This window comes from Eulemur rufifrons, chromosome 6 (assembly GCF_041146395.1).
Source record: "Eulemur rufifrons isolate Redbay chromosome 6, OSU_ERuf_1, whole genome shotgun sequence".
NCBI lineage: Eukaryota > Metazoa > Chordata > Mammalia > Primates > Lemuridae > Eulemur > Eulemur rufifrons.
In genome coordinates, this window is record NC_090988.1 from 44,971,564 (window position 1) to 44,983,563 (window position 12,000).

The 12,000-nt window shown below is 38.0% G+C and overlaps 1 protein-coding gene and 1 pseudogene across 12 annotated transcripts in view; both read left to right on the plus strand.

The window, feature by feature from the left end:
• Positions 1–12,000, plus strand: part of DLG2 (discs large MAGUK scaffold protein 2) — a 1,100,864-nt gene that overhangs the window by 786,035 nt on the left and 302,829 nt on the right. The window lies entirely within an intron of this gene.
• LOC138383609 (L-lactate dehydrogenase A-like 6B) lies at positions 338–1,268 on the plus strand (annotated as a pseudogene).

A 12,000-nucleotide genomic window follows, 5' to 3' on the forward strand; every position in this document is an offset into this window, starting at 1 on the left:
CTTAGTCTGAGCAGATACCAGAAGCACTTTCTGGAGGCTCCCGTGAGGCCAGCGAGAGCTGAGCACAGCCTTGCTTCATAGCCAGGGTAAGGTGAGGGGGCGTTAAATGTTCAAATGCCTTCTTTCTGCACATCCCAGCAAGTTCGGCCTGAAGCTTGCCTGCGCCTTCCTCCATTCTCTTCTTTCATCCACCTCTTGAGTGCTCAGCCGTGAGCTGGGCTGCAGGAGTCCTGAGGACCAGCCTGAGTGTGGGCACTTCGGGGGGCAATTTTCTTGGCCTTGGGGTGGCTCTGTGCAGAGCCACAGAGGCAGCTGGCCCTTCACCCCCATTTGCATGATGGTAACTATCGAGCATGAGAAAGCCATTCATCACAGTAAGAGCTTCATTATAGGAACTGGATCGATGACATGGGCTGTGTGTTCACCACCTTATTAAAAGGCTTGAGTTATGAACTTGCCTTTGTGGCTGTTGATGATGGCAAACTGACAGGGGAGACGATGGATCTTAAACATGGCAGTCCTTTCATGAAAATGCCAAATAGTGTTTCCAGCAAAGATTACCTTGTCACTGCAATCCAACCTAGTGATTATAAGAGCAGGTACATGCCAGGAAAAAGGAGAAATACCCTTTAATTTGGTCTAGTGAAATGTGGCTGTCTTTAAATTAATGATTTCCAGTATTACCTAATGCAGTATTTGTTGCAAACTGATTTTTTATTCTAGTCCAGTAGATATCTTAACCTCTGTAGCCTGGAAGGTGAGTGCATTCTCCCAAAACCATGTTATTGGGAGTGGCTGTGATCTAAACACTGCCTGTTGCTGTCAAGGGTGGATTTTTTGGAGAGCATGGGGACTGAGATATTCCTGTGTAGAGTGGAGTTAACGTTGCTGGTGTCCCTCTGAAGGATCTGGATTTGGATATAGGAACCAATAAAGATCCTGAGGGGTGGGAAAATGTCCACAAAGAAGTGACTGCCAGTGCCTATGAGATTACTAACATGAAATGTTATACTTTGGGGGCCATTGCCTATCTGTATTTGATTGAACAGAAAGTATTTTGAAGAATCTCAGGAGAGTGCATCCAGTTTCCACTATAATTAAGGGCCTCTCTGGAATAAATGAAGAAGTATTCTTCAGCGTTCCTTGTATCCTGGGAGAGAATAGTATTGCAAACCTTATAAGGGTAAAGCTGACCCATGAAGAGTTTGGCCCATGTGAAAAAGAACACAGAAACACTTTGGGAAATTTAGCAGGAGCTCAAGCTTTAAAGTTGTTTAAAGTTACCATTCTGAAATCATTGAAGATGAGGTAGTAGTTAAGGGATTCTGTGTGCCATGGATTGTATGTGTCAAACTTTTGAATAAACCTGAATTCCTAAAAGTTAGAAACAGTAAAGGGGGTAGAGTGAGTGCCCTGTTTATTTAGCCTCCAGCTCTTCTATTATTGGCATCCAGAAGCTGAGGATACTTATTTTTTACAATTCCAAATTGACCACATCAAACAAGGTGTTTTTGGTACCTCTGATGTACCAGTGCTTGCCTTGTCTGTATATACAGTTGCCATTTGGTCCAAAAGAATGTGTGATATAAGTGTTTATTGTCTTATAGAAATTCTGATTCTTTTAAGTACATGCTAATTCTTTTGTTCTGGCTAGTTTATACTTACATTCATTTATATACTATAAAAAAGTTGTTACTTCCTGTACAACTTAAAAATAAAAATATGTATTAAAAAAAAGTAGGTCTGAATCTTAACTCCATCACTTGTAATTGTGAATTTGGGTAATTTATTTAACTTTTCTGTGCCTCAGTTTCTTCATCAATAAAATGATGACTGTGTCTACTGTGTTGCTATAGGGCTGCTATAAGGAAGAATCAAAATAATAAACGTATTGTTTAGTGTAACGTTTGGCACATGGAAGGGTTTGATAAATGTTAGCTATTATTTTTGGTTTTGTTGCTGTTGTTCTTATTGTTGTTGTTAAAGTATTTGCAAGGCCTTTCTGTAGAAATGAATGTAGACTTATTAGTATTGCCCTAGAACATGCTATCAGAACTAAAAGAGGTATCAGCTAAAAGCAAGAGTTTGTGAATCTGGCAGTTTTGATTTTAAATCCTATTTGCACTCCGTAACACCTAAGTGATCTTGAACAAGTCACTCAGCCTCACCCAGTCTCCATGTTCTCATGTAATTGAGCACTTGCTGTGGCTCTTCGCTGTGCTAAGCACAGTGCGTAGAGCGGAAGGACCTCATGTCACTCTATTGTAGTTGCAGGAGCAACTGACCCTCCACAGGGATTTAGAGAAAGTATTCCTGCAAAGGATGGAATTTTTTATTACCTCTCAAAGGATCCTATGAAGAGTCTCTGTTTCTATTCTTGAAAATACTGGAAATAAAATTTATTTTCATTTTCAAGTTATCTTCATCTAATGTGGCATAAAGCTGATTCTCAAAGGGACATTCATTCACAATTATTTCCCTTGCAATGGCATTTGGCCTGTAAGTTTGACTAGATTATTTTATCTCTCAAAGAGGAAAAAAAAAAAGAGAAGAAATAATTGGCTTCCGAATCAGTGAGAGACTTGAATCTTGCTTTACTCTCAACTAGATGTGAGACCTTTGGACAAGTACTTAGCCGCCCTGAATGAGTCTTCTCATCTGTAAAATGGAGCTAATGACTCCTGCCCCAAAGGATTGTTATGGGCCTTAAATGTGCCATGGAGTATAGAGCACCAACCACAGTGCCTGACACAGAGCAAGTGGTCCTGCCTAGTTTGGCAGTGCCACCAACAGTCCCAGCAATCACAGCACTGTGATCCAGCCTCGACTCTAAGAGCAATAGGCACTGGCCTTTTGGTCATCACCGTATCTCCTCAACCTAGTAACATTGTGCAGCTCCTGCCAGGTGAAAGCTGACCTCTAGTACATTTCCCACACTTTTGGCCCATGAATTCTGCCTCCTCACATGCTGTTATACCTGTGTGTCTAGTGCCCTCACGTTCTTTCTGTCCTCCTTCCATGAAAGAAATCAGATGAAGCATTTCACATTGAGGTGTTAGATGTCAAGAAAGAGGCAAAGCAGTATCCCAATACCTGTATTGATATTTTGATATTATACATACCAAGCCTAAGACCAAAGCAATGAATCTCAAATGGTGGAATTACAGGATTCCCAATAACCCTTATGAGAAAAGAATTTCAGAAACATAGTAAAGTGCTTCATAGCATTATTTATTTGTACATTTCAAAGGTGACTTCATGAGGCTGTCATCTCCTCAATGGCAAACTCAAGTCTTATTTTTATTGATCTCAGTACATGGCACAGGCCCTGGTATAATATAGGCATTCAATAAATATGGACTAGATGGTCTTAAGGTCATATTAGATGTACAAATATTAATATATTTCTTAGCCCACTGTTAAACAAAAGCACAAACCATTTACAAAATACTTGAGTGGGAAGAGTTGGAAGAAATAGAAATACTTTGCTTTAGTGCTAAGGATAGAGGAAGGAATGGTTTTTCTAGAAAACATCCTGTAACTGGGGACAATTTCACAGAAATGGGATTTGAGTTGGGCTTTTCAAGCCAAGAGTAGCAGCATGACACATAGCTACCAAGAAGAGAATGTTGCCAGCCCAGTGGACAGTTGGAAGTTCAAAAGCTACTAGTAAAAGGTGCTGATACAGGTTCTTCTAGGTAGCAGAATAGCTGGTTTGGGAAACCTGCATCCCAGCGTACACTTTCCTGTCTTCATCTTACTTTCCTTTGAACACTTTAAACACCACTTCTCCCACGTATCCTCTCACACGTCTCCTACGCACTCCCAATACTCTGTCTCACCCACATACACAACAGGGAGAAAAACGGGGCTCTCTTTCGCTTTCTCTTTCTCTCTGTTATGCCAATTTGCTCTAATCTTTTGCACAGTGATATGTCACAGAACAAGTTTTAGCTCATTAGTTGACAACTTTAATGTTGTTCTCTTAAAATAGTCAAAGATTTGTTCTTTTCCTTAATAGCCAACAACAAATATGGATTTTAATGTCCTTTCCTCCATTTACTGAGGCTATAATTTTCACAGCATTAAACTCATATTTGAACTTTTTAAAACTACTCTGGAAAAATAAACCAGGAAGATTTATTTTACCATTTCTTCCTTGATTTAAATAGCAAATGTTGTGAATTGTACACATCAAATGTATTTTTTAGTGAGGAAACACCTTTCCAGAAAAAAATAATTTTTAAATTTTACATGCCATTCATATTAAAAAGTACAAAGTTGAAATTTACTTTTAGTGGTATTAGGTTGAACTATATGAAATTGCCATTTCTGTTGGTCAAGTCAAATATTATCAATTTCATGTGTTTAATTAGTTAATTTAATTGATACAGATTAATATTGATCTAGTGTCCATAGAATCCTCACAAATATCTTGGTTATAAAACTCTTGGGTAGAAGTTACAGCCATAGATGATAGTAAGAAACAAGTCTTCAGAGATTTCAGTCCAAAAAAAACTTAATTGGTTTACTTATTTGAAAAGGGTGTTTAAACAAAGAAGTATTTTTCAATTACCCATATTAAAAGTAACAGCTACTATTCATTGAGTAGGTTTTTGTATGCATTATCTTATGCAGTCCTCAATATACCTCTGAAATGCTTTTGAAGTAGATAGTTCTATCATCACTTCATAGATGTGCAGAGTCAAAATTCTAAACTCGAATTTGCTGGGCAAAACCCACTTCCCTTCTATTACACCGCCTCATTGATTTAAAAACAAACAAACAGGAAAAAAAAAAAAAAAGACAAAGATAAAACCAGTTCTCCAAAATGCAATACCAATTATCACCAGGACTTGGTATTATAGGTACATATTGAGTTACTTGCATAGAAATTTTGACTTTCTGCAATTAGACCTTTGAGAGGAAATTCTATTAAGGATGAGGTCCTTTATAGACAGTGAGCTCCTCAAGGACAGAGGCTATGTCTAAATAATCCTTGTATCCTTAGGACATGGCACAGGACCTGAAACATAGTAAATCCCAAATAAATGCTTCTAGAATTAATCATTAAATGAATAACTTTAACATGACAGCAGAATAGTACATGGCTCTTTTCAGAATCAAACATCTTACAGTATATAAATATATTTTTTTAAACCATGAGGTAGAATCATAGAATCATAACTCTGAATGAAACCTCAGAGACCCTTTGCACAATATTTGTGTGTGTGGTTGTTCATTTATTTAATAAATGAAGGAATTAAAGCACAAAATCCCCAAACTAAGTGGTGACAGAGGTGGAGGCATATTCACTGAGCCTTTGTGGAAATACACCTATCTCTGTAATTGCCACCCATTGGGACATAAAAGGGCTAATCTAGAGTTGTGTATAATCTACTTAATAATTATAAAAATTATTTATGTTTTGATATATAGGACATATGAATCAAATATACATACACACATATAAATAATTGAAGCACAATTTACTTTCTTTAGAAAAATAGTTGCTTGCTTCTATTGCACACAACACTTGATGGCGTTCAACATTAGCCAGAAATTTCTAGATGTCAGAAGAAGGCCAAATACAAGATTTTTGCTTTGAACCCACAACCATTCACTCATCCTCAAGAGGATTGGTGCTCGGGAAGGAAATTCACATGGTCAGACACTCACAAGTCAGCAAAAAGAAGAGTAAATTTTTATGCATACAACATATACTTTTATATTCATTATCCTAGAAAACACATTGTAAATTATGCATTTTCTTGGTGAGTGACTTATGCTTTCAATGCACATTTATTTTCTTAGCCTCCTATTCTTCCAAAAAGCCATATGTTTTCCTGATTTACCTACTTTTCTCATTATACCTGCATTTGAGGAGATGCAATATTTAGAAATGATGCATTCCCTGCAAATGTGTGATATGCATGCATAATCATCTATCATCTAACATAATATTCATGGTTTTCACAGGTCTCAAAATGTGACTTTTCTCCTAAGTGCTTCTTCAACTCATATTTTGTACCTTAGGTCTATATCAAAATCATAGCAATGGTGATAATTTCATGCTTTTAGGAGGGAATGAGATGTTGATGAAGGATGGATAAGAAATGCAGGTTACGATGGAGATGATGTAAACCTTAAGCTACGCACATACCCAAAAGATCAAAATTTAGCTATTGTTGACTGGGTAGTGCTAGGCATGGAACAAGGGACAGCTGGGATGCTAACTTGGAATCTAGAACATTCAGCTTATAATGATGATGTTAAGAAAGAGGTTGACAATTCAATCAGTTATTTAATATGCAGCAGGATATCAAAGAACAAGACAGGAACAAGTGGGTTTAAAGAGTATTTTATAGTAGTTCTAGAGACCTATACATCCTAAGGAGCATCCCCAGAAGCCACAGATAGAAAAAACTTAACTTGAAGCTTGTCCTTGACTTAGAGTCACAGAGCATTAGGTATAAACAAGACAGCCTAAGATTGCATTTCAAAATACTAGCACAGATAATTTTGCTATTTTAGTTTTTTGGAAGCATGCTCCTCTGGCTTGCCTGTGTTTGACAACTAGCCCAATGTTTTAGTAGTATTGATGGTGGGATAAAAAAATTTTTATTGTTATTAGCTTAATTATAAGGTTCTCACAGCAAGTTAGTTTGGGCTTCAAAAGAACATCACAATTCCAGAAATCCGGTGATAAACACTGTCAGTCATAGGCTGTCCTCCCAATAAAGCAGGAGAAATCAACTAGAGAAGAGAAATGAAAATGCAACACGAAAATCGAGGCAGATCCGCTGAGAGGGAGGGGACAGGAGAAAGGCGAGATCAGCATCAGGAGGACTGAATAGAGACAGCCCAGCTGCAGAGGAAAGGTAAGGAAGCGGGAAGCCGAGGGAATGTAGTCACAGATGCAGAGAGACAGATCAGGAAAGGATCACGGAGGTGAGACTTAAGGGGGAAAAGAGGGGAGGAGGGAGTAGAGAGGTAAAGAGGTTGTCTGGAAATCAAGGGACCCTACCTTTGCAGGGAAGTGTTTGTGGTAACTTTTCCAGGTGCTAAGTGTTTGACAAAAGAGGAAACAGTGCAATGGGAAGCTGCATGCCATGCTAAATTGGAAAAGGGAAAAGATAGAAGACGGTGATTTTAAAGAATCCTGACTGCATGTTTGGGTTCCATGGAACTCCCAGTGCCTAAAACAGCGAGGGATAGTAATGTATATTTTATTCCGATGCTGACAGCTGTTAGTACAGTAGATGGAGCTTGAGAGTTCCAGGTCCCCAGTTTCAGGCAGTCTCCAGTGCTTCTTCCCCTTCTCCATCGCCGCTGCCCCTGCGCTTATTGACTTAATGCTCATCGCTCTCACAAGATGTGGCAGAGCCTGCGGCCAGTCAGAGCCTGCAGCCAGCCTTTCACAGAACTGGCCTCGGTATAGAGTGAAGCACAGTTCAAGGAGGGAGCTGGGTGAAAGGTACTGAATTCGACCACAGGAATATTAAAAGGGTTTGACGTTGATTAAGATGCTCTGGGGGATTGTTGCGCCCTCTGTAGTACCCTAAGTGGCAGAGCTGCTGAGGGGAGCTGACCCCTGCACTGACCAGTTGGGGCTGAAGGAAGCAGCCCCTAGAGAACAGGGCTGTAACATGCCTGGAGGGGGCTGTTTATGCATGTAGAAAAGCAAAGTGGCCCACAGTGGTGACAGGCACTGGCAGGAGCTGGGGCTGCTATTTGAATGCATCCTTTTGTGTTATCATGGGGAGGGGAGAGAGAGAGAGAGAGAGAGAGAGTGAGTTGGTGGCGGAGGGGCAGGAGTCTATCTGCTATCTATCTGATAGCACATCCCGGCATTGGTGCCTGTCAGTGTCAGGAGTGTCACCTGCAGACCTGGGGCTGCAAACAGCAGGTATTGTAAGAGAAGAGGACATAGTCATGTAGGGGAGAAAGGACACAGTCTGTGCATCACACAAACCAAAGCTCTTATCCTAGCTCTGCTAGTTTGGAAGTATCTAACCTCTCTGTACCTCAGTTTCTTCATTTGAAAAGTAGACCTTAGCAAAATTCCTAGAGGATTAGTAATAATAAGCCTAGCACAATACGCTCATGCTTAACATTCAGTTACTAGTATTATGTAACCTCGTAATAACCTCCTTCTACATTTAAATTTTTGATCACAGACAGTTCGAGGAAAGTCAATTGGCTGCCTTTCTTCCCTCTTTATTCCCTCTCTCTTTTTCTTTCCTATTCTCCTGATTCTCTTTTACCCTCCTTCCTATCATTTACTGAACATTTACTTTGTGCTAATAACTGAACCATGGCAGTGGAACTTGATTTCTTGATGTTTTTCTCTAATTAAGGGATTGAGGCTTTGCAGCTCTGTTCACATCCGGAGCTCTGGCAATTAACCATGGAAACTCAGACCTTGCTGGGGAGTTGTTTTCTGTAGGGAGCAACATTCTGTGTGCTAAATTGGGAGGGCTGGAAAGAGGGAATGGGTTAGTAATTAGAAAAGATTTAAATGACTGAAAATACCTCTCTGCCTGTGTAAATGGAAAATTTTTCTGATACTTACAATGTCCACTTGGGACTGATGGTAAAAGACAGAGCACAGCTTTGGCTGCATTTGTGAAGTCTTGATATATGCTTGAAAGAAAAAGGAAGTGAAGATGGAGAGGTAATTCCAGAGGATAGACACTCTTTTGATTTCATGGAGTTTGTCTTTTTAGGAGAGCTTTGAAATGATTCTATTTCTTCTTCTGGTTCTCCCAATGTCCAGAACTTTTTATAAAATCGTTGATGCTTAGAGTTAAGGATATACATTGTGTAGTCCACCTAACAGTTCCCAAAGACACCACATTCAAGATGGCAGCTCCAACATAGAAAACTCTATTCTTCAGGGAAAGCTTGTTGCCACCTTTTCAGGTCCCTTCATATCTCCTATATTAGTTTTCCTTGCTTTACTTTCTTTTCTAGTTTGTCTCCGTCTCATTAGTAGTCACTGAAATTGGCCTTCAAATTCTTGGAAAGCTGGCTAATAATGCCTCTTCAGAAGAAAAAGAGTCTTGTGAACTTTAAGGCTTCTTCAGAGTAGAAAAAGAGATTTATCGGGCACATGTAATTTCAGTCAAGCTCAATAATAATTTATGAAGAAAGCAATTTGTGCCACTTCCTGGGAATACAAGAGGACTAAAACAATGGCTGGAACTGCCTTCATGAAGTTTACAGTCTGGTAGTGATAATTCATAAAAAAGAAGATCATTTAAATAGAAAAAGAAAGCAAATCACAGAATAGTGTGTATTATATAATCTATATTTAAAACAAAAACTATATATGGAGGTAAATATATGTTTTTGCACTTATGTATGTATTTACTCACTTACATGAATTAGGCACTATTCCTGACATTATGAATATACCTGGGGACATTTATATATGTATAGAGGAAATGTATAAAAATCATATGTACAATTTATTATCAATGGTTACCTAAGGTTAGGGTAGAAAGAAGATGGTTACAATTTACTTGATGTTCTTTTGTATTGTTTTAATTGTTTAAAATGAACTTGAATCACTTTTTACATTAAAAATAATAATAAAGCACTAAAAGAAGACAAAAATTCATGTAATGCTGCCATGTTGAGAGGCCTATGCCAGTGAGTGGCACAAACCATCAGGGTTACAGGAGGTCTTGGAAGCTAGAACTTGACCTGGACATGTGAGAAGGTCAAGACTTCAGGGAACCCTGGGAAATAGGAAGCAGAACAGGGAGGAATTCAAAGGGAATAACATTGGTACATGAAGCTTCTGGTCGCAGCAGAGAGTTTGCTTAGGAGAGGAGTGTAATGTAGGACACTGTACACTAACATTCTCATGTGAACTTTGCACAAATACACTGAGTGACTCTGGCAAGTAACTTCATTCCCTGGGGCTCACACTCACACCTATGATATGGGAGGACTGGACAAAATCAAATCTGCTGCTCCTTCACATCAGAGAAGTCTATGGTCTTAAAAAGACTAGAAAGGGATGTAGTAATAGCCACATTATGAATGTCCTTAAATTTGAGGATAAAAAATTTACACATAACCTGTAAGCAATGAGGAACATAGAGAATATGAGCATCTGTGTCATGTGTCAAATATGAAAAGCAGTATTTAGAGAAAAATATAATGGTTGTGATATATGAGATGACTTTCAAGATAGTGGGAGTAGGAATAAGAGAAGGAGAGAGAGAGAGAGACAGAGATAAGAGAAAAGACTAACAGGTCAATTAGAAGTCACTGCAAGGTAATGGATTATAATATCACAAGTCAAAAAACAAAAAGCATGATGAGTACGTAATGATACTCAGAAAGAAAGAGAAAATAAAAAAGAAGCTCTTCTGCCCAGAAGAATACCAGTTAATAGTTCTAGAAGAAATAAATAAAAATCATTATTTCCAATCCTCAATAAAATAGCTATATCAGGAAAGCATAATCAATAGATATCAAAAAATTGGGGGCAAGAGTTTATTGGAGAAAAGGATATTTACATGATCTTAAAAAATCACTCACATATTTTTATTTGCAAAAGGGCAAGGTGCCTTTTGAATGGACAGATCTGGTAACCCTTAACTAAGTGGCCAAGTTTAGCATCGCCAATAGTGAGGCAACCTCACATTTTGGGCCTCTTGCTGTGATATAGTAAGAAGTACACAACATTAATTACCAGATTTTGCTAAAAATGTTTGACCTGATTCTGCTCAGGAAGAAATAATCAGACAAATCCAAAATGTGGAGTAGTCTATAAACATCTGGCCTGGAAAAAAAATGTCAATGTTATTAAAGAATAAAGAAGGTACTATTTTATATTAATAATGACTAAAGTCATAATAACAACCCAATGTAATGCATAAAACATCAAATCCTGGATTTATGAAAAAATAACCTGTGACAAACATTTTGAGGATAATTGAGGAAATTTGAATAGATATAGTATATTGAATTGTATAGAATTATTGCTAGTTTTGTTGCTTTTCTTTGGTGTAATAATAGCACTGTGGTTATATAGCAAATATCTTTACACTGAGGAGATGCCCTGCTGATATGCTAGGGTGAAAGTGACAAGACATTTGTAACATATTTCAAATGGTTCAGAAAGTGTGTGTGTCTCTCTTCTAATAGGAAGGTAGGCAGAGAGAGAAAGAAGGATGAAGGGAAGGAGAATAAATATGCCAAAATGTTAGAAATCACTGAATTTTGATGCAAATTTTATGAGTTTTTATTGTACTGTTCTCCAAGTTTTCTGTAATTTGAAATTTTTCAAAATAAGCAGTTAGGCAAGAGGGTCTGTTGCAATAGTCTGGATCAGTGCTTAGGGCTAGGATAGTAAATTAGAAAGGAAAGAGCAAAAGCAAAAGATATTTTGAAGGGAAAATAGATTAAGAAAAATCATTTCTCAAATGGAATACAATTTGATTTTCAGCATTTGTGTCCATTTAGATCTCCTCCTCTTGATTTGACTGATGAAGCCATTGGAGAGAGAGGATTTAAGAGTTCTTGACAGTTTGCCTGAACTCAGAAAACCTGTTTCCTGGGTGCTTTTAGTCAGTGAGATGATGACCTCATTTTTAGGTGAGGAATAAGTAAAAGAAATGCTAAGATGTAATTATGGGCAACAGTCAGACTCCAAGGTACACATAAGCCCAAACACAAAGGCATGTTATTATCCTGAGGATCTATGATGAAGCAATTGTCAGGTGAGTCCTGCACGCAGCAACCAGAGTTTAAGTTGTGCATTAATGGATCTTGATCAAGATAATCCCATTAGTACATTATTCCTACTTAAGCCTTTCAGATCCTTTAAGAATGGACCATTTGACAGGTATGTCTCTAGAGACAGTTTTATTCCTTTCTTTAAAATTGATTTAAAGTTTATAAACAAGGTCAACTGTAAAGGAAAAAAAAGGAAAAAAGAACCTTTTCATCTACATGACAGTCTCACTAAGATTAGATTAT